Raw genomic sequence first — 26,142 nt, forward strand, 5'->3', positions numbered from 1 at the left:
CGCGGCCAGCACGCGGCCCGCGCCCTGCCCGCGTGGTTGGTCGAATGACATTCTTTTGAGCTGTTGACTGCTTTGACTTTTATTGACTAAGGGGTTTAATGAGTTGACCAACATTGACCGGGTTTGACCTTTCTTGACCATGGATTAAACATCTCCAGCACTCATCTTCTTCATTCTAACCTAACAAATTCCACCATTTACTCTCAAGAACACCATAACCCACTCCTCACAAAAATCCATTTTCCCGGAGTTCTACCGGTCGGAATCTCGCGAGACCACCGCCATTCTTCGCCATTTTTCATCCTCTACAAACCCCACCCAAATTCCGGTACGATCTGTGGCCGGAATTCCGGGCGCCACCACCACCCACCACCACCTTCTTTCACATTTTCCGGCCAACTCCGGCCACCATTGGAGATTCCGAGCACGAGGTTTTGTTTCTCTCATCAAGGGCTTTCTAACCATACCCATCTTTTCCCAAAAACTCACGAAAAATTTCCGACCAATTCGGGGGCCGCCACTCTAGTCGCCGGAAAGTCATCTTGAAGCTCGTTTGTGGGGTTGTTTTAGCGATTAAAGCGTCAAATACGGAGCAAAAAATTGTAAGCTTGGGGTGTGTCTTGACGAAATATTTTTGGTGGCACTTATTCATCCCGGGTCTAAGAAAATTGGGTACTTTCATTCCTTTATCTTGATTATTTGCATCTTGATTACCCATTAGTTGTTGGAATTGTGTGGTCTTTGGTGTCATTTGAAGATTATTGTTGATAAAATTTTGTCCCGGATAATGTCTAAACGTGCCAAAACGGGGACGGGAGCTACTTCCTCTAAAGGTGGATCAAAAGGAAAATCCAAGGATCCCCCGTTTCGTTTGTTGAATCGCGAGGACCGCACAACATATGATTTTCTCGTTTCGAACAAACGTCAAGTCAAGTCAACAAAATTCCTCCATAGGGAATCTTTTGCTAGTCTTGGGGTACTCGATGGAGTCCAAGCGTTATTTAACAATATTGGATGGGGCCAATTCCTCTATAACCGCGCCGCACCTATGTTGAACCAACCTTGGAATTTCTCGCCACATTCAATCCCGGAGAGGAAGGCGAAACCGTCACCTTCCAAATGCTCGGCGAGAAACGATCCCTACCATATCGGGTGGTGAACGCCCTGATGGGCACTCCAGTGGACAATCTATATCACCAACAAGACCCATGGCCCGGAAACATCAATGAGCATCACTTTTGGTAGCAAATTACCAACGAGCCACAATACTCATCGTCTTCGTCAAAGGCCTCCTCCATAATTCACCCATGTTTGCGCCTAGCGCATCGAGTACTCACATGCACCATTTTTGCCCGCTCCGAAGTGAGACAAATTTCAAAGGCGGAATTATTTTTTCTTTGGTGCATGACTCGTGAGAATGGTCTGCGGCCGGATTTTGCCTCCTTTTTCTTCACCAAATGTTACAACCTCACAACTATGGACAAAGGAGACATTTTCATTGGGGGATTGATCACCCTCATTGCATCTCGGCCACCGCTTCAACTTCATCTCTCCACTCTTCCATTCAAGAAGGCTTCCGGCCCCTCTAGCCTTGACGGCCACGCACTCCGCCGAATGCAACTCGTCCGGGATTCGGTCGTTGGTCCCATGTGGATTCTTGACAACCAACCATACCTCATTCTCCCCCACGAGTATATAGGGAGTTTCGACCCAACTGACCCCGATCAATGGATCATTCCATCCGACTACCCTCCTCCTATAGATGATGAAGATGGCCAGTTTCAGCCTCCACAACATTTTGCCGAGCCTCAATATCAGCCGCAGCAGCAGGGGGGACACGAAGTCCCACCATATTTCCGCCCTATGTTCTTTGACCAATTCGCCACAATGTTCTCCATGGTGCAGCGCATCGACACCAAAATGCAAGAGAACACGAGAGCCATCCAAGATGTGGTGACCCGTGTTGATCGATTGGAGCAGTCCTTCCCGCCCACTTCCCGCCAGGTCCAGGATATGTGGGACTACCACTATCGCCACGGGCATTTCCCGCCGCCCGACCCTCCGATTTAGGTCATTTCCGCCCTTTCCTTAAGCATTGAGGACAATGCTTGTTCTTAAGCTTAGGGTGGGGCATTTCCCTTTTCTTTTACTTTTTCATGCATTTTTTAACTAGGTTGCATAACATTTTAGTTTTAAGCTAATTTGCATTCATTTTTCTTTTATTTTTTATAAAATTCCAAAAAGATTTTATTTTCTTCTTTTCTACTTTCTATTTTTTGCATAACATTTAGCTTAGGGCATTAGCATTAATGCATTTTTGTTGTCTGTTTATTCTCACCCCCCTTGGATGCCATGGAACAGGTTCGTAGTTATTGTATCATTATTGGTCCAGGATCTTGTTGCTATCTCACCCATCGAACCGGGACCACTAGCTGCAGTTTGGGATTTCATACTTGGGATCAGATGTTGGAAGCTTAAAGGGGTAAGTGATCATGGCCAGGTAGTTTTCATGAAGAATTATGCATGCAATACTAACTGTAGGATATACTATAGCAATGGATGTTCTTAGCCTTGCGGTCACTACCGCTGAGAGGATCACACTTGATCATGTTTGAACCGTTAAGATGAAGCACTGGTGCTTGTCCCCGAGTAGAATCCATATCCTGTCTCTTTACATCACCATATTTTTTTTGCGATTTTCTTAGGATCTTAGAGAGTCTTTTAGTCCGCATATGGACATTTTCATTATTTTTTAAAAATTGCAAGTTTGAAAAGGAGCTTACATTACATCTTTATGCTCCACACATGGTCATTTTCACATTTAGACCATTCGGATTATATTATTACCCTCTCGGTTCCACTTACATACTCTTGGGAACCAAATTTTGAGTCAAAATGTTTTGTGTGTCAAAAAAAAAATAAAAAATAAAAAAATAAAAAAATAAAAAAATAAAATAAAAAAATAAAAAAATAAAAAAATTCAAGCTGCAATAATCGTAGATAGGTGACCGGTTCAATTATTGAACAAATTTTCCTATATTTTGGTCACCCGGCGTTTGATATTCATTTATATAGAGTTGTTTTATTGTATATAGATCAAGTTGTTTTTTTCGCAAATTGGTGATGTTAGGGAGACTGTCGAGTCGGATACTACAGGAGGTTTGGGCCAACACTAAGTGAACTGATTCCTACAACGGTGCCCGAGCGACAAAAACCCAATCACACATGAGAGTAGCCGGCAGACGTGAGATCAGAGTGTACACTTAAAAGAAGAGCTCCACACGAGCCCATCCAACTGCTTTCTCCCTACTACAAATGTTCTTCATTGTATGCATGTTCCATTGGGCTGCGACTGCTCATCCCTCCTTACTTACCTAAAGGAGTTGTCCTAGCTGTGGTTTATGGTCTCATTGTCATCGGATGAAAAATTCATGAGGTAATAGCAAGATCAATTCTGACCATGTTGACTAACGGTGATCAGGTTCCGCGGTTCTATCCATTCTTTTTATTTTCCCTAGGATAGTTCATCCCGAGTTCATTTTAGTCTTGTCTTACTTGAGGACAAGTAAGGTTTAAGCTTGGGGTGATTTGATAGCTTCATTTTATTTACTTCTTTTTATAGTTTATTTTAGCATATTTCATTCACAATTTAGATAATTTCCATGCATATTTTCCTTTTTGTTATTTTATGACCACTTTCGGGTTCTTTCGAGTTTTGTGAGCTTAATTACAGATTTTAAGGAGACTAGCGGAGCGGGATCTTTTGGAAAGCAATTGGACTTGGAGGACAACGAGGATTTTAGGCTTGATGGCTATAGAGGTGATGCATGGAGTGGGATTGTCAATTATTTGAAGGGTTGGAAGAATTAAACTTTAAATTTGAAAGTCACGGGAGAATTCTTGAGTGTGCAAGATCGATGTTTAGGAATTTGCGGAAGTTTTGAGTGATGTGGAGAGACAAATTGGGCTCAAATTGAAGAAATATTGAAGAGAAATGGGCTAGAAGCAAATTGGATTCGAACTGGGCCAATGGATTAGCTGTGGGGGCCCAAGACTTGAAGAAGCCTAAAAATTTCCGTCGAAGTCACGCGGCCCGCGTAAGATTCCCCGCGGCCCGCGTGGATTCCTAACAAGGGCAATTTCGGGATTTTACTTAGAGCTCTATATTGGGAAGGTTGGTGTGCCTCTTTAGCATCATCTTGGAGGTCCGATTTTGATACTTTCTCTCTGGAGTTTGGAGCATTTTTGAAGGCCAAGAACCCTCAAGAACTTCACCATTTCATCTCTTAATTCTTGCTAAATGTTTGGTACAATCTTAACTAACTTTGTTTCCTTGAGTTTAGTCATGCTTGGCTAAACTAATCTTGGTTGACTTTTGTTGAATCCTTTGAACTTTTGTTGAATATTGAAGAATCCATGAATTTGTGTTTGAATCTTTATGAAAATGTTTTGTGTTTTAACATCTTATCATTACTTGCATGTTTTTATTCATGAGTTTAAATGTGTTTGTGGTGATTAGTTGGCTAATTTCTTGATTAAGTAAAGGATCTTCAAATTAGCAAGCAACAAGTGATTCTTGTGTTAGTTTTACTTCACACAATCATAAAAACATTTTCTCCAACATGGTGGTGAAAGCATTTGACCCCTCTTGGATTTGGTGACTTTTTGGTTCTTAATGCTAGTTGACTTTCACTAATTACATGCTTAATGGAAATTGTGACTTTGACTAAGGACATTGTTATGAGCTTCTCTAACCATTTTAACAACTAAGAAAAGTCTAGGTAATCTCAAGCTTCTTGGATTACTATAGCCAAATTAAGGATTTAAAACAAGTATTGCACCATTTGATTCTAATGATATGTTCATCAAAAGTCAAAGTGAGGAAACTTTAAGTCAACCATCCTTCTCTTATTGATTTTACATCGAACTCTTATTTTTATTGAAATTGTCTATTTAAATCTTAGTTAATTCTAGTTTGTTTCAAGTATTTCAAAATATCAAAACCCCCATTTTTATTTTATTGTTATTTTAGAAGTACTGTTGCAAAAAGATTTTCCATAGAGTTATAAATTGAACCAATCTCCGTGGATCGACCCCTTTACCACTATACACTATTTTAGTGTAAAAGATTTAGGGTTATTTATTTTTGTTGGCCTCGACAACCACCAATAAGTTCGATGTAGAAAACCCTAAGGACAACACAATCAACTGTTCAGTCCTGAAGCGAGAGATTGAGGAAAAACAGTTAAAGGGAAATACAGTAGAGATTGCCTAAAGCCTACGAGCCAAGTTCAATTTAGAAAACCCTAAGGACAATACAAGATGAGCCAATTACTGCCATTATATTTTGATGATACGTCACAAAAGTGGAAGGACGGAGAACACAAACAATGTAAGAAGTATTACTAAGGAAATACGGGGTCTGAATTTCTCAACATCCGACCCAAGCCCAGCCGGTTGGAGAGGAGATGATCTGCTAGTAATCAAAGGGTCCAGCTGAGACACCGTCATTCACCATGTGTACGTCGACACGGTAAGCTCAACAAAAATCATATACGAGCATTTCTTATGATTGGTCCCAGATAAATGGAAGGAAGGCCTAAAACCGGCAACATGCCAGCTGGCAGGATTCACGAGACACAGCCTGCGGCCCCTAGGTACAATTTATTTTCTATTTACACACACTATTCATGACAAAACTAAGCGCAAGACAGGCCGCATAGACTTCGTTGTCGTGTGGCATCCGTCCGAACACAATGTAATACTGGGATGAACCCTCTTGTTCAAATTCGGAGCAATATTATCCATTATCCATGGGATACTGAAATTTAGCACAAGCCACATGCCAAGGACGGTCCTGGACACATCCCCACACGCTCTAAAATGATACGATATCATGCAACCAAAGGAAATTTTCGAGGAATCAAAGAGATCCCGATCAGAATTACCAGAAAGAAAGGAAATCATCAATAAGGAGCACCCAGACCAATCAGTAAGTGTAGGGACCGCTCTCGCTTTAACAACAAGGTAGGGGTCGATCGAGGGGTCATAGAACATAAGTTGATGATCAGACTTGGAACCAAGGAGATAAAGCAGAAGAAACGAGTCTACGGGGGAGACCGAAACAAGGTGATCAATGCAGAAGTGGCCAAGCTGGCCAAGGCCGGAATTATCCAGGAGGCAGTTTTCCGAACATGGATCGCTAACCCGATCATGGTTAAAAAACATGACAGAACGTGGCGCATGTGCATCGATTATTCCGACTTGACCAAAGCATGCCCCAAGGACCGCTTTCTACACAGACCATGGTGCTTTTTGTTACCAAAAATTGTCATTCGGGTTGAAAAATGTGGGGAAACCTACTAGAGGTTGGTCAAATCTTTGTTCACCAACCAAATTGGCTGGAACATCGCAATATACGTAGACGGCATGGTCATAAAATCCGAAATGAACGGAGTCTTCTAGACGACGTTGAAGAGACACTAAAAAACTTAGAAAAAGTCAAGATGAAACTGAACCCCGCCAAGTGTACCTTTAGGGTAGAAGAAGGACAGTTCCTGGGATATTACCTCACAAAAGAGGGGATTCAACCTAACCCCACCAAGATAGAAGAGCTCAAAGAAGTGCCATCACCACACACAGTAAGAGATGCCCAGGGCCTGAATGGCAAGCTCACAACACTAAGTCGTTTCAACTCTAAGTCGGCCGAAATGGCCATGCCATTTTTCAGCAAACTTAAAGTATGCATCGAGAAAAGCAATTTGCGTTGGACGCTAGAAGTCGAAGCTGCACTGCACCAGATAAAGGAGGTATTACACATACTACCCACGTTAGCTAGCTCAACTCCCGACGAAATGCTCCAAATGTACTTATCTGCACCAATGAAGCCATCTCATCGGTTTTGGTAGTGGAGCGGAAAGGAAACCAACTTAAAGTCTATTTTGTTAGCCGATTCTTGCAAGGGCTGGAGATCAACTATCCCACCATAGAGAAACTGGCACTAGCCCTAATCTATGCAACCCAGTGATTACGATGATACTTCCAAGCCCACCAAATAGAGGTATTAACCAGCTGCCCAATCAAGCAAGTACTCCTGAAACCAAAAATCTCAAGATGCCTTGCAAATTTAAATTAGGGGAACATGATATCAGTTACCACCCCCGAACAAGCATCAAAGGACAGGCGCTAGTAGAATTTTTGCTGCAAATACTAGGTAAACTACAAGGAAAAATACAAGACATAACCCATAAGGAAGTACAGCATGAAAAGATGACCAGAACTAGACCCTATACACAGATGTGGCTTCCAACAAAAAAGGATCAGGGGCGGGCCTCATTCTGACCACCCGCACTGGCGAGGAAGTCACTTACGCCAAACTTTTCGAACTCTACTAGCTGGGCTGAAACTTGCAGTGAACCAAATCACAGGGGAGTTCCAGACAAAGGACAAAAGGATAGAGAAATACGTGAAAGTCATTCATAGAATCACAAGCCTACTCAAAGAAGTCTTAGTAGAGGTGCTCAAAGAACATGAAATTCATTCATCATCAAATTAATACCAAGGGGGAAGCAAGAGACGAGCAAATGTCCTGAGCAAACTAGCATCGACATGCTTTGGCTATCTTTCCAAAGAAGTCTTAGTAGAGGTGCTCAAAGAACAGAGCATAGACGAGCACCAGGTTCACTCCTTATTCGCGACACATCCCAACTGGATTACGCCCATCATTGACTACCTACAACATGGCATCCTTCCAGACAGCCACACAGAAACCCGCAAATCAAGAATACGTGCCCCATAATATGCAATCCTAGGAGGGGTGTTGTACAGGAAAGGGTGTACAGGCTCATGAATTAGATCCATAGATAGAACTTGTTGTGAAAACGCCATCCGAGGAGCCCACGTTGGGCCGGCGGGAGCCCACAAAGGAGCAAGAGCCCTCACATGCCAAATACTCTACACGTGACACTAATGACCAGACATTCACCATGACGCAACCAAGCTAACCCGCACATGTGTAGAATACCATACCTTTTCCCCGGGGCAAGGTGTTCCCCCTGCACCACTAACAAGCATTATCAGCCAATGACCCTTCTACAAATGGGGAATCGACATCGTAGGACCATTCACAGAAGCTCATGGTAAAGTAAAAATCCTAGTCGTAGCAGTGGATTACTTTATAAAGTGGATAGAAGCAGAACCATTTGCATGCATCGCGGGAAGGAAAATGATCAAAATTTCATGGAAAACATCATCACAAGGTTCAGAACACCCAAAGTCTTAATCAGTGACAACGGTTTATAGTGCACCGAGAACCTGTTTAAAAGTTGGTGCACAGAGAAGGGCATAGAGCAAAGATTCACATATGTGGAACACCCTCAAGAGAACAAATAGACGGAGGTGTCCTACCGAATGCTTGTGAATGGAATCAAGAAGCAGCTCAGGAAAGCCAAAAACAATTGGGTATATGAGCTCTAAGGGGTCCTATGGTCATATACGACCACACCCCGCATAAGCACGAGGGAAACCCCATTTAGCATGTCTTACGGTGTGGAAGTGATGCTACCGGTAGAATTAATGGTAGGATCATTACACGCAACACATTTCCAGGAGCAAGGAAATGATAGGGACCTAAGGCAAAACCTAGACCTCCTTTAAGATCGTCGGGAGCGCTCCAGCATGCACAAAGGTGCATACAAGAGGGTTGTGGAAGGATATTACAACCAAGGAGTAAAAGATAAGGCCCTCCGAGTAGGATATCACGTCTGACGAAAGAACAAGGCCAGTCACATACAACCACGTGGAAAATTGGGCCCAACATGGGAAGGACCATACAAAGTGGTCGAGACACACCGCAACGGATTACACTCAGTCAAAACAGCCGAGAGGAGACCAATACCAAGAACATGGAATGCAAGACACCTAAAGAAGTTCCATTTATGAAGACACCGCAAGGTACCACCAAGCAAACCCCTATGCAGAAGGGGCAGTATGCATCCCGTAGCAATCCTCAGTTGGATTGATCATCCAGACCGATAGACGGATACTCAATGTAATTCGACCAGGAACCTTAGTGTGTCAATACTAAATATGTATCAACATCTTAGTATCATGATGATAAGTACTCAATGTATTTCAAATTAAAACTTCAGTGTGTTAAATAATACAAGTTCTCGGTGTGTTGCCTACTTAAAAATTCAATATACAATGGATACTTAGTGTATCCAAAGAAAAACCTCAGTGTGTTCTTGAAATACTTAGTGTATTCTAAACGCTCAAAGTGCATTAGAGCACAGTACATCCCAAATTAAGACACTTAGAGTTTCAGATGGCTAAACTCCCAAAGCCCTAATACAATCAAGTCAAAGTACATAGCGAACATAAAACGAAGAGGATAACAATGGCAAACAGATTCAAATGAACAATCAGCAAAGCACACAAAGCAGTAAAGCATAAAACATAGAAACAACATAGTTCATTGGATATCGCAAAAGATACAAGCCACGCAAGGCCTAACAACAACAAAAAAGAGTAAAAGAGACACCAAGTCATCTAAATATTTTCTTTCAAACCCTAAAGGGCAGCTGAATGGAACATGTCTGAATCAAATACCAGCCGCAACACCAAGGCCCGACTACTTTACCCATCAACCATACCATCATCACTATCAGAATGGCCACCACTAACAACGTCACCTCCACCAACAACGTTTCCAACTCCACCAACATCAGTTTTGCCTCCACCAACACCAACCTTACCATGACTATGCTCACCACCAGCTCCATCGAAGGGATCATCAACATCACCAAAGGCACACAAATGCCTCAGCCCCGCCATATCTAGCTGACCCAAGCTGAGGAAGGAGGCATAATCCATCGTGAGAAGCCCCAACAAAGCATCCTCCAAACTGGACGTGTGGCTCGAATGAGAATCGCTGGCCTCCGGGTCGTACGTCCCAACATCCACTTTAACTTTCAGACCAGCACGACCGGAATCTTCACTTGAAACAAACACAACATGATGAATAAGACTAAATGCACCTGTGAACTGAGGATGTTTAATAAGTTTGTCCATAACACACACGACCCCCACATGCAACAACTAATCACGACCAGCCCCCAACAACGCCAACTCTTCCCGCACCACCTCCAACTCTCGATCACGATTTGCAAGGTTACGCTCTAAACTCTCATTGTGGATCATTAGACCCTCATTGGATTGAGTCAAGGAATCCACCTGGGCCTCCACTGACAATCATACATCTTTTACATACATTTTCTCGACCATGAGCAAGTCATACTTCTAATCGAAACCTCGAGAAGCTCTCTCCAGTTCTGCAACCCGACACTTAAGATCAGCCATGCTGACTGTAAGGCTGGAATGAGATCGTTTAAGACTGTCAAATTGTTGAACTTGTCGGGAACCGTCAACCACGTAGAACATGGCCTGAGCAACAACATAGGCCATATTCTGTGAAAGGGAAGAGCCGCCCATGACATCCATATCACTCACAGCCTCCGGAGGAAAAGCATGATGTGAAAACTCTAGAGAATTGGCACAAACATATTACTGTGAATCAGTGAAAAGATTCCACCATGGGAGAAAAGAAGAAGTACCAAGACCAGCAAGCACATGTGAGCCCCCCACTGAAGAAGCCTCATGGTGAGAAACCTTTGCACCACCCTCCGATGAGCAAGGGTTGTAATGAAATCCGGACAAGGTAGTCACCGACACACTGAGCTACTTTGACGACCCTCGATAACCCTTAGACTGTTGCACGTCATCATTGGGTATCACCACTACACCATCAGGATCGATAGTGATCGAAGAAATAAGGCGCACAAATCCAAGTATTTGCATGGCGCGTCTTCCGATCTGGCTAAACCCACCCCCCGGAGAGGGCTCACCTATAGCCTGGACATATTTCTGCTTCGCCATGGTACGACAAACACTCGAAACGATTCCCTCTTTGGTGTCTTCCACCATCTCATTTCAGGGCTCCTCAGAAGGCCGAGACACTAGAGATGTAGACAAGGGGACATTAGGAGTTGACCCACTCTCCATCGTAGAGGAACTCCCCAGTGGCCACGCCACCAAAGTTGATGGTAGGCTGAGACGACGAGGCGGGGGAATGGTCTAATGCAGATCTACTACACGATGCTCCAAATTCTACTGGTACCATTTCCGGAGGATAGAATCTATGGAAACGGAGCACTCAGTACCTGCATGCATGGAATCCAGTCATGTGTTTATTATTTATAAGGGGGGGGGGGAGAAGGAGTAAGGAAATAGCAATATTACCGTTGGACACGCTGAAGAAAACCAACATTTTACCACAGACATGCTAACTCGGACTCATCCCGACTCTGGCAGGAAAGACCTCCGAATACTCATCGGTGTCCACCTGAAGAGTCCTAAAGAAGTCGGCAGTGGCCTTATTGTGAGGAAATGATTTTGGGGTAACATCCGAAAGAGTATTCGCCCGACGGTGCTCCCGACCAAGTAGCTCCTGGTTGATCACAACCATTTCTCTTGCTAGTGTTTTTGCGTCTTGCTATCAGGAAAAAGGTTGTAACTTCCACGGCGAGAGGAGAATGTATATTTGTCTCCGGTGGCCCCAAACTGGAAAAGGTACTTGAAGATGAAGAAGTCTGGGATGATACCATCAGCCTGACAGATCATTAGACGCTCATTGGATTGAGTCAAGGAATCCACCTGGGCCTCCACTGATGTGACACCAGTCAAATTTTGGTCAAATTTTGGCCTCCACATATAATATATATATATGTATATATATATATATATACATATATATATTATACATATACGAGTATAAAAGGTTACTCCTTTTAGTATCATTACCTTTGTATCAGGCTGAGCAAAAGTGTTCATCCATGAGAAATCATACTAATCAGATAGAACATGTAAATTATAATAGGTATAATTTATGATTCAAAACTAAATATACAAGTATGATTCACAACTATATACTTTCCAAGGAAATTACCAAAATTCATTCAACTATACCAAGATATGTATAATATCTTTAATATACGAACAACATATTAAAGAAGTAAAGATACATCATATCGGGTTTGCATTAGCAAAGGTACTATATAGAGTGCCAGAGTTAGCAAACACGAGGTAATAATACATCATTCCGGGTTTGCATTAGCAAAGGTACTATACAGAGTAACAGAGTTATCAAACACGGGGTAATAATACATCATTCCGGGTTTGCATTAGCAATGGTACTATACAGAGTACCAGAGTTAGCAAACACGAGGTAATAATACATCATTCCGGGTTTGCATTAGCAATTGTACTATACAGAGTACCAAAGTTAGCAAACACGAGGTAATAATACATCATACCGGGTTTGCATTAACAATGGTACTATACAGAGTACTAGAGTTAGCAAACACGAGGTAATAATACATCATACCGGGTTTGCATTAACCAAGGGTACGATACAAAGTAGCAGAGTTAGCATTCACAGGGTAATAATAATACATCGTAAATCTCGTTGAAACAATAATTTTGTGAGACCCTTCATGGTGTACTTATCTAAGTACGACTTTTAAGTCCTGACCTATTAGCCAGAATCTCTTGTATGGAGAGCGTGAATTTGTGTATAGATCTATATGTGACTGACAATCCCGCACCTGTACTGTTCGCTCCAGTTTGGCCGGCAGGCCTAGGGTGTCAAATATCATACCATTCCGACGCCTGAAGAATGTTGCTGCGGGAATATCAGTCATATTAGTATGTTTAATAGAACTCACATGAATGAAACAACGAGGGAATTACCAAGTAATATACTTTTCTTAAAACAGTAAGAAAAGTTAATTACATCCCGACCAAATATACCTTCTGTAGTTTTTACTTACAGTAAAAGCTACGTATCATGAAATCAAGTATTGTACTTTTGGTTTTGAACATTTAAAACCACAAGGCAATATTATGGATAATACAATATTTTCCAGGATTAATACCAAGGTTTTTACTATAGAACAGATATAACTAAGAATACTTTTACAAATGAAACGGTTTATGGAATTAAACCACTTATACAAAGGAAACGGTTTATGGGATTAAACCACTTATCAAATGGAACTTAGTCATTCAATCTCTGTAAACTAGTATAACATAAAAGACCTTTAGTGGTTAATTCTATAATTCCTTAGTTATTACATCAGCATTATACATAAGTAATATCCGATTAATAGTGAAATGTGTGACTTCCGCCTTACTTCCTGTTCCTTGTTTGGTTGTGGGCTTAGGGCAGATACACCCATTTAACTGTCCATTCGATATTGGGTTATATATAATCAGTATAAACTAAGTAATTACAGAGGGAAACTATTGAGGTTATCAGTTAATCACCTCAGGAAATATAGGATTTCCTGGAGAAACCAGTGAACTTATCCAAAGAACTTAGGGTATACTTAACAGAACTAATATACTTATGAACTCACCAGCTTAAATGATGATCTACTCTTTCCAAATAACTTGTATTCTCAGGAATCCAGTAGACATGTACACTCCCGAAGCTTTTGAGAAGACTACCTAGTACCGTACCGCGACTCTTGTCTTCTACTGTACCTACTTTAGTGTTTGAATATGTAATGTTTAAACACTTATGTAAAACTTATACTTATTAATGAAATGGTTGTTTGTAATTTGATTACTATATTGCATGTGTTGTGATACTTAACTAAAGTCCTCCGCCCCCGAACGTTTCCAATGTTCCGATTTGGGGGTGCGACAACTGATAATCATACCCCTTTTAAATACATTTTCTCGGACATGAGCAAGTCATACTTTGGATCAAAACCTCGGGAAGCTCTATCCAGTTCTACAACCCGACACTTAAGATCAACCTTGCTGGTCGTAAGGCTGGAATGGACTCGTTCAAGAGTGTCAAATTATTGAACCTGTCGGGAACCGGAAACCAGGTAGAACATGGCCTAAGCAACAACATAGGCCATATTTTGTGAAAGGGAAGAGCTGACCATGTCATCCATATCACTCACAGCCGCCGGAGGAAAATCATGACGCGAAAACTCTAGAGAATTGGCACAAACAGATTACCGTGAATCAGTGTAAAGATTCCACCACGAGAGAAAAGGAGAAGCACCAAGACCAAGAAGCACATGTGAGCCCCCCACTGAAGAAGGCTCACAGTGAGAAACCTTTGCACCACCCTACGATGAGCAAGGGTTGTAATGAAATCCAGACAGGGTAGTCACCAACATAATGAGCTGCTTCGACGACCCTCGATAACCCTTAGACTGTTGCATGTCATCATTAGGTATCACCACTACACCGCCAGTATCGGTCGTGATCGAAGAAATCAGGCGCAAAAATCCACGTCTTTGCATGACGTGTCTTCCGATCTGGCTATACCCACCGCCCGAAAAGGGCTCACCCATAGTCTGAACATCTTTCTGCTTCGCCACTGTACGACGAACACTCGAAACGATTTCCTCTTTGGTGTCTTCCACCATATCATTTGAGGGTTCCTCAGAAGGCCGAGAGACTAGAACAGTAGACAATAGGACATTAGGAGTTGGCCCACTCTCCATCGTAGAGGAACTTCCCAACGGCCGCGCCACCAAAGTTGACGGTAGGTTGAGACGGCGAGGCGGGGAAGGGTCTCATGCAGATCCACTACACGATACTTCAAATTCTCCTTGTACCGTTTCTGGAGGATAAAATCTATGGAAACAGAGGACTCAGTACCTACAGGCATGGCAGCCAATCATGCGTTTATTATTTAAAAAAGGGGGGAGAAGGAGTAAGGAAATAGCAATATTACCGTTGTACACGGTGAAGAAAACCGACATTTTACCACAGGCACGCTAACTCGAACTCATCCCGACTCTGGCAAGCAAGACCTCCGAATACTCATCGGCGTCCACCTGAAGAGTCCTCAAGAATTCGGCAGTGGCCTGATTGTGAGGAAATGGTTTCGAGGTAACGTCCAAAAGTGTATTCGCCCGACAGTGCTCCCGACCGAGTAGCTCCTGGTTGACCACAACCATTTTTCTTGCTAGTTTTTTTGCGTCTTGATATTAGGAAAAAGGTTGTGACCTCCACGGCGAGCGGAGAATGTATATTTGTCTCCAGTGGCCCCAAACTGGAAAAAGTACTTGAAGATGAATAATTCTGGGATGATACCATAAACCTGACAGATCATCTCGATCGATGTTAGCGTGATAACTGTTGTTATAAGAAAACTCCGCCAAAGGGAGATACGTGTCCCAACTCCCACCAAAATCCAATACACATGCCCTAAGCATGTTCTCCGAGGTCTGGATAGTCCACTCACTTTGTCCGTCAGTCTACGGGTGGATAGCTATGCTGAAGTACAGACGAGTACCCAAGTCCTCATGGAACCGATTCCTAAACCTGGAGTAAACCGGACATCCCTGTCTGAAACCAAAGAAACCAGGACCCCATGTCGTGCCACAACCTCCCTGATGCATATGTCGGCTAACTTCTCCGTAGAGATACTCTCCTGAATTGGAATAAAATGTGCGCTCTTGGTCAATCGATCCATGATGATCCAAATCGAATCCACTCTGTGCGCTGTCCGAGGCAACTTTGTAATGAAATCCATGGTTATCTATTCCCATTTCCAAATGGGAATGCCTAACGGCTGCTTCTTGCCGTGAGGGCACTGATTCTCGGCCTTGACTTTCCTACAAGTCAAGCCCCTCTCCACATACCAAGCTACATCCCGCTTCATATAGGGCCACCAATAATCAGGACGGAGGTCTCTAAACATCTTCGTCGCCTCGGGATGAATTAAGAACCTTGATTTGTGCGACTCGTCTATCAGAACCTGATGTACACCACCCCAATAAGGAACCCACACCCTCCGATGAAGATTCAATAACCCCCAGCTATCATAATCGAAGCAAGCCAGCTGACCCACTATCCAGTCACTTTTCTAGTGATCTTCCTTCATAGCCTTAACCTAAGCCTCTCGAATCTGCTCCAAGAGAGTAATCATTGTCATCCTCATACAGATATTCCTGATCGGATATGTGACCACCTTGCGGCTGAGAGAATTGAACACCACATTAGCCTTCCCTAGATGGTAAAGGATCTCATAATCGTAACCTTCACCCCAGATGGTAAAGGATCTCATAATCATAACCTTCACCACCACATTACCCATTGGCGCTGCCTCATGTTCAGATTCGGTCGATGTATCAAATACGTTAGGATATTGTGATCCATGCAAATAGTACAGTGGACCCCATAGAGCTAATGTCGCCAAATCTTGAGGGCGAAAACCACAACCCCCAACTCTAAATCATGCGTAGGATAGTTCCCCTCATGAGGCTTCAGCTACCTCGAAGCGTAAGCAATAACGCGACCCTCTTCATAAGAATTGCACCCAAACATGTGATCGACGCATCACAATAAACCAAAAAATCCTTAACAGCCTCCGGTAGGGTCAAAATCGGTACCTCACATAATCTCTGTCTCAGGGTCTCAAAAGCTGCTTACTGCTCAGGACCCCAACAAAAAGTGACCGTCTTCTTCGTCAACCGAGTAAGAGGAATTAATATCTTGGAGAAATCATGAATGAACCTCCGATAGTAACCTCCCAACCCAAGGAAACTGTGAATCTCATATGGAGACTTCGGAACCTCCCATCCCATCACCGCATCAACCTTGGCCGGATCGACTACGATACCGTTCTGGTTGACAAGGTGATCCAGAAACTGCACATCATGCAACAAAAACTCACACTTGGAGAACTTCGCATAAAGTCTCTCACTCCTTAGAGTCTCCAATACCTCCCTCAAGTGCTCCTCATGCAGCTCCTGGGTCTTGGAATAGACCAACATGTCAATAATAAAAAATATAATCACAGACCAATCCAACGTCGGCCTGCATATGCGGTTCATAAGGTCCATGAATGTGGTTAGAGCATTGGTGAGACCAAAGAGCATCACCACGAACTTGTAAGTACCATAACGAGTTTGGAAGGCCGTCTTCTACATATCCTCCCCTCTGACCCTCATCTGATGATAACCTGAACGTAGACCAATCTTAGAAAACCAAGATGTACCCTGAAGCTGGTCAAACAAATCATCAATACTCAGGAGTGGATAATAGTTCTACACTATTAGCTTATCCAACTCCCGGTAGTCAATACATATACGATGCGACCCATCCTTCCTCTTCACAAACAGGATCGGTGCTCCCCATGGCGAACTACTCGGTCGAATGAACCCTTTGTCTAACAGCTCCCGCAACTGTGTAGACAACTCCTATATCTCTGGAGGAGCTAACCGACATGGTGCTTTGGCTATCGGAGCCGCACCCGGAACCAAGTCACTCCTAAACTCCACGTGCCTCTCCGGAGGTACTCTAGGCAAGTCCTCCGGGCACATATATTTGTATTCTTGAAAAACTAGCACATCATCCATGTTCGCCTTACCCTTCTCCCGAGTATCCATAACATAGGCAACAGATCCGGAACAACCCTGCTGAAGATAGCGTCTGGCCCTAGTTGCTGAACATAGAATCCGCCCACAATGGGCACTCTCTATTTGAACCACTAACTCTCCCCCACTTGGGGTCTGGATACACACCAACTGATGCTCGCAATCAATCACCGCCCCATTGGGGCTAAACCAGTTTATCCTAACAATAATCTTGCTCCCACGCAAAGGAATAGGAACCCAATCAATCAGATACTGCTCGTTGAACATCTCAATAGCACAACCTTGATGAAACCTTGATACACAGATAGATCGATCATCCGCAATCTCAACCTCTAAGGGACAATCCAGCTCCCTCGGAGCTCCAACAAACCTCTTGTTAAGGGCAAGCGATACAAAAGATCGAGTAGCCTCAGAATCAAAAAATATCAATGTAGAGATATCGTTCACGAGGAACGATCCTAAAAAAACACACAAATATATACAGAAAAATCAATATAAATAAAGAGATAAGGAGACGATACATACCCGTCACCACATCAGGTGTTGTGCGAGTCTCCTTGGCTATCTGCTGAAAAGCTCTACTCCTCGCAACAGGCGCATCTGCCTTGCCCTGGCGGGCATCAGTAATCAGTAGAGTCGCTGGAGCGGGTGCTGCAACTGGTCCTCCCACTGTTAAGTTTGGGCAATTGGCATTTTTCTGGACCCTATGATTGCAGTGGAAGCAAATCAGAATAGATGTATGGATGGTGGGGGTAGTAAAAATGCAATCCCTAATAATATAACCCGTCCTGCTGCATTTGAAGTAGCCAGAACCTTCCATCCTGCATGCCTCATCGTGTGTCCTGCCACACTTTCCACATCGGCCCCGGCCCTGCTGGCCTCTCGATCACGAATCAAAAAACTTGGGCCACTTGCCCGAACCCTCTGAACCCTGAACCTGCTTCGATTTCCTCTTCCTCTCCATCTCCAAGTTAATATCTCTCTTTCAGGCCCTCGCTATCATCTCATCCAATGTCTTATAACTGGATCAGATCACAAACTACCGGATATCACTTCTCAGCATGTCAACGTATGTCGACTTCTTCATCTCCTCATCCACCACATACTGCGGAACTAGCAATGTCCTCTCATGGAACATCGCGGTGATCTCAACCACCGTATTAGTAGTCTGGCGGAGATCCTAAAACACTCGCGCCAACTATTGGACCTCAATAACAGGTGTGAACTCGGCCTGAAATCTCGTCACAAAATCCTCCCACGTCATGGACTCAATAGCCTCACCTCCTAAGGCATGTCTTACCTCCTCCCACCAGTCTCGGGTCTGTCCTTCAGAAGATAGGAAACAAGTCTAACCTTTTTCCCATCGGGACAACTGCTAGTGTGGAATGCGTTAGCGATATCTACTAACCAACGTCTGCTCATGATTGGGTCCTTCTTCCCGAAGAGCTCTAGGGCTCCACATGCCCGAAAATCACAGAAAGTCAAAGTGAGAGCTCACATAATCGCTACTATCTTAGAACGAAATGATCCCAAACGCTCCTCTAAAACCTCCATGATACCCTCCTTGATTGTACCAAAGATCACAACAGTCTGCTCGAGTATGCTACATGTAATCTCAGAGGAAATTAACTCCCACATCTGATCATCCAACTGTCCAACTCTAGAACCCGAACCTAAACCATCGCCAACACCAGAACCACTACCCGGTCTTCCTCGAAGGGTCACAATACTAAACATAGACCATTCAAACCATCAGAATAGACATAAATATATATCGAGGAGTCTCATACTCTACAAGCTTCCTGGTATCATAGCAACACTCCTTAACTCGAGTATGGATCTTTTTCTTCCAGTACTACAAGCCCATACTACCTTCCACATCTATCCGTACTTTCCTCAAGGATTGCTATGAATCCTCCAAGTCACTCCTTATCCACACATACAATCCTCAACACGACAAGGCTCCCATCACTTAATCTCTTCCTAGGTTTTCTTAGGTCAGCCACCACACTAGTCCTTGCCATCAGCTGTAGAAGGAACTCCCCCTTAACATCCTCTAACTAGCTCACGAATACAATTATATATCACCGACACTAGATAATTCTTTGAATGAAAGGTCTCACACTACAACGGTTGGACTCAAACAAGAGCTGCATAATAGAGTTAAAACCTAACCTTCTAAAATTATTTAGTCGCAACAATATGTAAGTTAGTTTATTCGCTTACTAGTTAGCTTAAATTAATGGAAACTCCGAAAAGCACAAAGCAAGCAACATTCGAGCATTGTGTAACCGGAACAAGCATAACGTAAACATGTCATCCTATCACTGACTGATTAGTACTAGCATGCAAGTCTACAAGCTCATACATTTGGCATATAACGACATCTCTCCTAGAATTCTATCATGTATATCCTAACCAGATCATTAGCCCTAACTAGCATGCGATTCACAGATTCACAAATCAAAGCATAATATAAAACATGTCTGGGTATTTTTGGAAAACTAACTTGAGGTCGTTCGATTGCATGAACTACACCCCTTTCCTTCTATTAGAAAATCCTTTTAAAAAACATTTCTTTTGAAAAGTCTACTAAATCCTCAGTTTAAGTTCAGACACACCCGATAGTATGCATGAATCCCTCTAACTAAGGCTCTGATACCAACTTGTAATGTCCCAAAAATTAAGACCAAAAAATTTGATTTTTATATTAAGAAAACCATTATCCAAACTAATATCATAAAACCATAGTGAAATCAAAGTATGTCAACAAAACATCCAAATACATCAGAGTCATGTAAAATGCAGAACAATATGGTGTGTGCAATGCAGTCCTCCTAAGCTCTTCCCCTTTAAACCAGAAGTACCTTAAACATAAATTGGAAACTGTAAGCACAAAGAATAGTGAGCTCCCCAAAATACCACACACTATACATAACAAACACATAATGGGCCCTGCCCGTCATCAGGCCCTGCCAGCATCGGGCCCCGGTCAGAACAGATATGTCGGTAAATAATAGGCCCCGCTTGGTATACATGCAAACATATAAACACATGCAAGAATCACAAAGATAAATAGCATACAAGATAGTCATCAGGCCCTGCCTGGTAAACATATCAGTAGACATACATGTAGAGTCACGTAGACAACTAGCATACTAATCATAATAAACAATGGGTCGTCATTGGTGCCTTCGAATCGCCAAACACAGTGAGGAAACTTACATCAAGATGTTGAATCTCTAAGATAAAATCTCGGTTTGTTGATCCAGAAAATCCCCGCAGTAACACCATCAAATAATATCCAATTAATAATTGGATCTGAACTCATACTCAAGAATCTAAATTACTTTTCCAACATCCAGGGTAAAAAACCATTTAACACTTTTCTTACTTGGCCTAAAACTGTGACAACCCGTAATTTCTTTCATGTAAAGGGCAAACATGGTCAACTAAAGTCAAATATTCAATCAAGGGTCAAACTTATTTCTTTTATTATCTTAATATAGTTAGATTAAGGAGCTAAAAGTGTATGGATCTTGTATATATGAGTGTTAGGGTTTAAGAAGGAAAATCAAGTGGAACCGAGGACCGCAAACCCAGCCTTCGGGACCGTGAACAGGCTTCGGGCCGTGAACAGGCTTCGGACTGTTAACAGCCTCAGTTTGCGGCCGTGAACTCCCCATATATATATATATATAAGATGTTGACAAATTTTACCCCACTTCTTCACTTCTGGCCGTGAACTTAAGCCTTTTCTCCCAAGGATCTTCAACCAAGAACACTTTCCTCTCAACTATCATCCATTTCCTTTGAATCTTCTTCAAGATATTGCTAAGGATCATCTAGTGTTCTTAATCTCCAAGATCATTGGCCGTTAACTCAAGAATATTGAGTGTTCTTGGGTTGTGAACCCTTGCATCCTCACCATTTGTAAAGAACATCAAGCCGTGAACCCAAGATCATTAAGATATTTGGGCCGTGAACTCCTTCCAGCCTTCCCTTTTCGACCCTAGCACCCTCTTTTGTAAGATAAGCTTGCAACTCAATCCGTTTCCTTGCTATATTTATGATTATGATCACTAAATATATACATATATATGTCTTGGTATGACAATAGAACTTGTTTGTGCTTCAGGACTTCACCCGTGAAACTTATCTTCCTATATCGAATCACTCCTAAAAAGGTGAGTTCATTCCCCTTACAAATTACAGTTTTATTTGCTTTTAAATGCTTTTTAGGGGTGAGAATACAAGTAGAACACAATTTAATTGTGTTAACCACTTACATGTGAAAACGTCAACTAAAGGATTTCTTATATTCAAACACTTGTTAAAACCATTTTAAAACTATTTATTAGATTTCTGTTTTTATCAAAATCATATTTGTTTATCTATTCATGTATAAGTATGCTTTAACGGACTTAGGACTATTGTTAAATACCTTGACTCCCGTTCCTTGTTTGGTTGTGGGCTTAGGGTAGGATCACTAGTCCGACTGTCGGCTAAATCATAGTTATACTTGCTAAATATATACATGAATATTAATCTCCATGTTTTTAAAGTACATATTTAACTCAGTTGCACATTTTGGGCAAATGAATCTTTCCTTCAAATCAGTAACAGTTCAAACAAACATACTAGTAAACTATAATAGGTATAGTTTACAGGATCACTACATACCATTTCTAGATCAAAGAAATACATATGAGTCAATACATACATACTATTACTATTCATTTACAAAAACAAGAAGGAACATACATACTATAACAAGAACAAGATAACTAAAATGTGAGATACTATTTCAGTGCATAGCAATATCCTTGCTATGTCACATTTTACAACCAGAGTCTCTTGGAGGGAGAGTGTGAGTTTGTGTATAGATCTATACTCGATTGACAATCCTACACCTTGCTGCTAGCTACAGTAGGACCTGCAAGTCTACGGGTGACAAATGTCATAACTTTTTCGACGCCTGAAGAACGTCGTGTTTTACACTAGTCAATCAAGCATGGTTATAACTTTATCACATTTTAACCTAAATTAACCAGTTCGGTTTCAAGGTAGTTATTGCATCAGCAGTGTATACCATAACATAGATCCAAGGTATTTAGGGTTGTATATGCACCATAGGATGTGGTACTATACCATAACTCATCAGTGGTATCAGAGCCAAGGCTTGTTTTCATGTTATACTTGCTGAAATGGATGAAAAATCAAAAATTCTGGCTGTCTGGGCACTGGACTCGCCGAGTCCACTGACGGACTCGCCGAGTCCATGAAGAAATTTGTCCTACTCATCGAGTAGGTTCATACACTCGACGAGTAGAAGCCCCTGACAACATATTTTCAACTTTTAAGGATGGAATTGGACTAGGAACATTACCCTAAGCTGTTTTTGAACTTATAAACCTTGTTTTTGATGTGGTATTGTTCATGCTAATCCAATTTAAAAGATAATTGTCATAATTTCAAGATTTGTATTAGTTTATATGTTCATGCTAATTTCTTGAAGATTGATGATTTGAATTATCTTGTTCTTATGAGTTTGCTTAGATTAATAGAAAAGTTATGTGATAATGTGTTTTCAATCCAAATTGGTCTAAAAGTCATTCATAAAATGTGTTTTTGTAACATGTCCTCAAGTTATATAAAAAGTCACATTTATTTTTTTTGAAAAACTCATAAGATTTCCATAAGTTATGAAAATGAAGAGTCTCATTTTTAAATGCTTTAAAGTCTTCCATAACTTGTCCTCAAGTTGTAGAACTTGAAGAGTTTTTCAATAAAATACTTTAAACACATAAGTTATGGAATTGGAAAGTTTTTTGAATTGTTCAAAACTTGCCCTCAAGTTTTGGAATTTGTAAAGTTTCCCCTTGAATACTTTAATTCCAAGTTAAGCCCTTAGAGTTTTAAAAGTTAGTCTTACCGTTAGTAGGCCTCATTCACGAAGTCGGTCTATAAGGGGGGTTTAAGGTTACTGTCTATAAAATTCCACTCTCACCGACCGCTCCTCGACTGGTGGAGGGTTGTTAGGCGAATGGGTTTGACAGGACTATAATTCTCCCTTCATTAAAAGTATTAATGATAAATACTAAGTAACTAAACACTTATAAATTCCCAATCTTAGTTACTTAGGAAATTGTGAATTTGGTGCTAACCCATGAAATTACACTTTGCACTTTGCTTAAATCGGTAGTGGAGCGTGTGTGGTTAACCGGAACACTAACTTGGATTTAACAAGGTTGGCAAAGGGTGGCTTAAGATTTATCATAGATCGGTGGAGCGCGTGTGGTTAACCGGCACATAGATTTGGTGATAAAAAATAAGTGTACCAAGTATATTTGCATGGTTATTCATACCTTGTTTTGTGATCTTCGGCATCCCACTCGCAAAACTTGAGAGGGCACAATCGAGATTGAAACATGCCATTGAAAAGTTCAATGAATCTCAAAAGATCTAGGAGTTTCAATGCCAATTAAAAACCTAATAATTTATTTCGTTTTTCATGGTGGAAATTGGTGAAACGTCATTCGCCTACCTTCAAATATTTTGTACCTTGGATTACGGCATCCCTCTTCCAAGTTATAAAATATTGTGTTGGGTCCTAGCCTTAATATTTCATATTGGGTGTTATATTAATGACTTAAATCAACAAACATGAATATCTCCCATTGTAGATGTCTAATTCAGACAACTATGATCTTCCGAAATCCCTTGGAACAAGCTTTCCTCCACCTCCTCCAATTATTCTCCCTAACCCACAAGTTCTTGAAAAGTTCAAGGTCACTCAAGCCCTATTGGCAAGCAAAGTCTATGTGTGCTCACATCTTGGAGATGAAGTCATATATAGACAGGCCGGGAGAGTTGGGTGTCAATGTCTTGAGGAAGTTGGTTGTTGACGAGGTTCTTCAATAACTTCCTAAGTCACATAGTGAGTTCCTTTAGGACTACTACATCACAGACCATGACATGACCCTTAATGATCTTACATATTTGCTTGATGCTGCGAAATCGGCATTGATTTGGAGCACGGGTAAAGAAAATTTGATTGGAAGATCGACTTCCCAAACTTCCATGGACATTGACAATGGTAACATTGGAAATCCAGAAAAGCTTTCTCTTCCCAATGGAAAGGGATCGGCCATAGTCAACTCGGTTGACCAAATGGTAAAGACAAAGGCTAAGTCTGACATTGTCTCGTGTACCATTCCCAAAGGAAGGGGCATTGGTTGCGAAGCTGCCCTATTTACCTGAAAGTTCACTAGGATGGTAAAAGTCAAAGTTTGACTCTAGTTCAGGTAAAGTCCACTATCTAACTCTATTAAGTTCCTATTTGAGATTCTTATACATGATGTGACTAGGTCACATGTTGATGTTTTAAGAATCGAAGGAAAAAAGAGGAAGCTTAAAGGAAGTATATGTTGATTCTGATCGCGAAGACAGATTTCGATCGCATGGTTCGGTGGTCAGAATTTTGAGCTGCTGCTTAAGAGTTATGATAGATTGCTTAGGAATAGATAACAATATTGTTTTCATATGCATTTTCATTGTGAGGATAAGTTTTTCCGCAAGTTTTAAAATAAAATAAAAAAGGGTTTTGATTTTATTTATTTTAAGTATCCTTACAATGGCATTTGTAAAAATTGTTGTTTATATGATTCCATTGATAGCAATATTGGAAATGGATTTGATTGTTTCGTTTGTGGTAGTGTTATAATTTGCTAAATAAGGAAAGATTCTCATCACCCATGTTTAAGTTGGATAGAAACTTGGAATCATGCAAATTGTATTGTATGATGAATGAGAATTTTCATCTTTGGGAAATTAAGACTAATTCCTTGTTCACATGTATATGTGAGTTAAGCGAAGGACTAGGAGATCGGGTACACTTGGTTGTGCGCTGATCAGGTCCACCACAAAGAACGATAACATTATTTGTCATGATTTATTGAAGTTTAGTAAATATGGTTATACTTACAAGTTTAAGTATAATTCTGAAACATTGGAAAAGTTTCAATGTATGGCAGAACGAATGTGAAGAATCAAATTAGGCAGAAAGATAAAAGTTTCTCCTATCTGAAAAGATGGGAGAGTACTTTAGTATCGTGTTTTGTGATTATCTTAGTGATTATGAAAACATATCACCATTGATCCTCTAAGGACATCTCAGTACATTTGTTTGGATAATTAGAGGAATCATGTATTGATGAAATGGTTAAATCAAAAGATGAATCATACTTCATTCCAAAATTGAATCTTAGAGTAATACTCCAAGATTGTAACTTGAGTGACATAGTCTTAAGAAGGTTTATAACACTTGTCAAATGTAAGAGTAAAATGTGTTCTACTCTTGTACATTTGAAATTGGTAAGTTGTGATGTTTTGGATAAAACAGAGACCAACTAAGGCCAATTGTGTGAAGTGTTTTTCTTGATAAGAATCCGCACAAACTCTTGAATATTTTCTTTGTCAGGGAATGGTTCTTGACAAGAGAATCTTATATGTCAAGAGGTCAGTGGGAGTCTTAAAGATTTTGAAAAAGTTTCAAGAACTAATCAAGAATAAAACCTGTAGTTTACCACTAGCACACGACTTGAGGTTTGTAACCTATCGTGTTGACATACTCTTATTTCTATGCCCATTCCAGTTAAAGTTGACTATACAT

This window comes from Lactuca virosa, chromosome 4, assembly GCF_052849685.1.
Source record: "Lactuca virosa cultivar CGN04683 chromosome 4, Lactuca_virosa_CGN04683_v6, whole genome shotgun sequence".
NCBI classification, from domain to species: domain Eukaryota; kingdom Viridiplantae; phylum Streptophyta; class Magnoliopsida; order Asterales; family Asteraceae; genus Lactuca; species Lactuca virosa.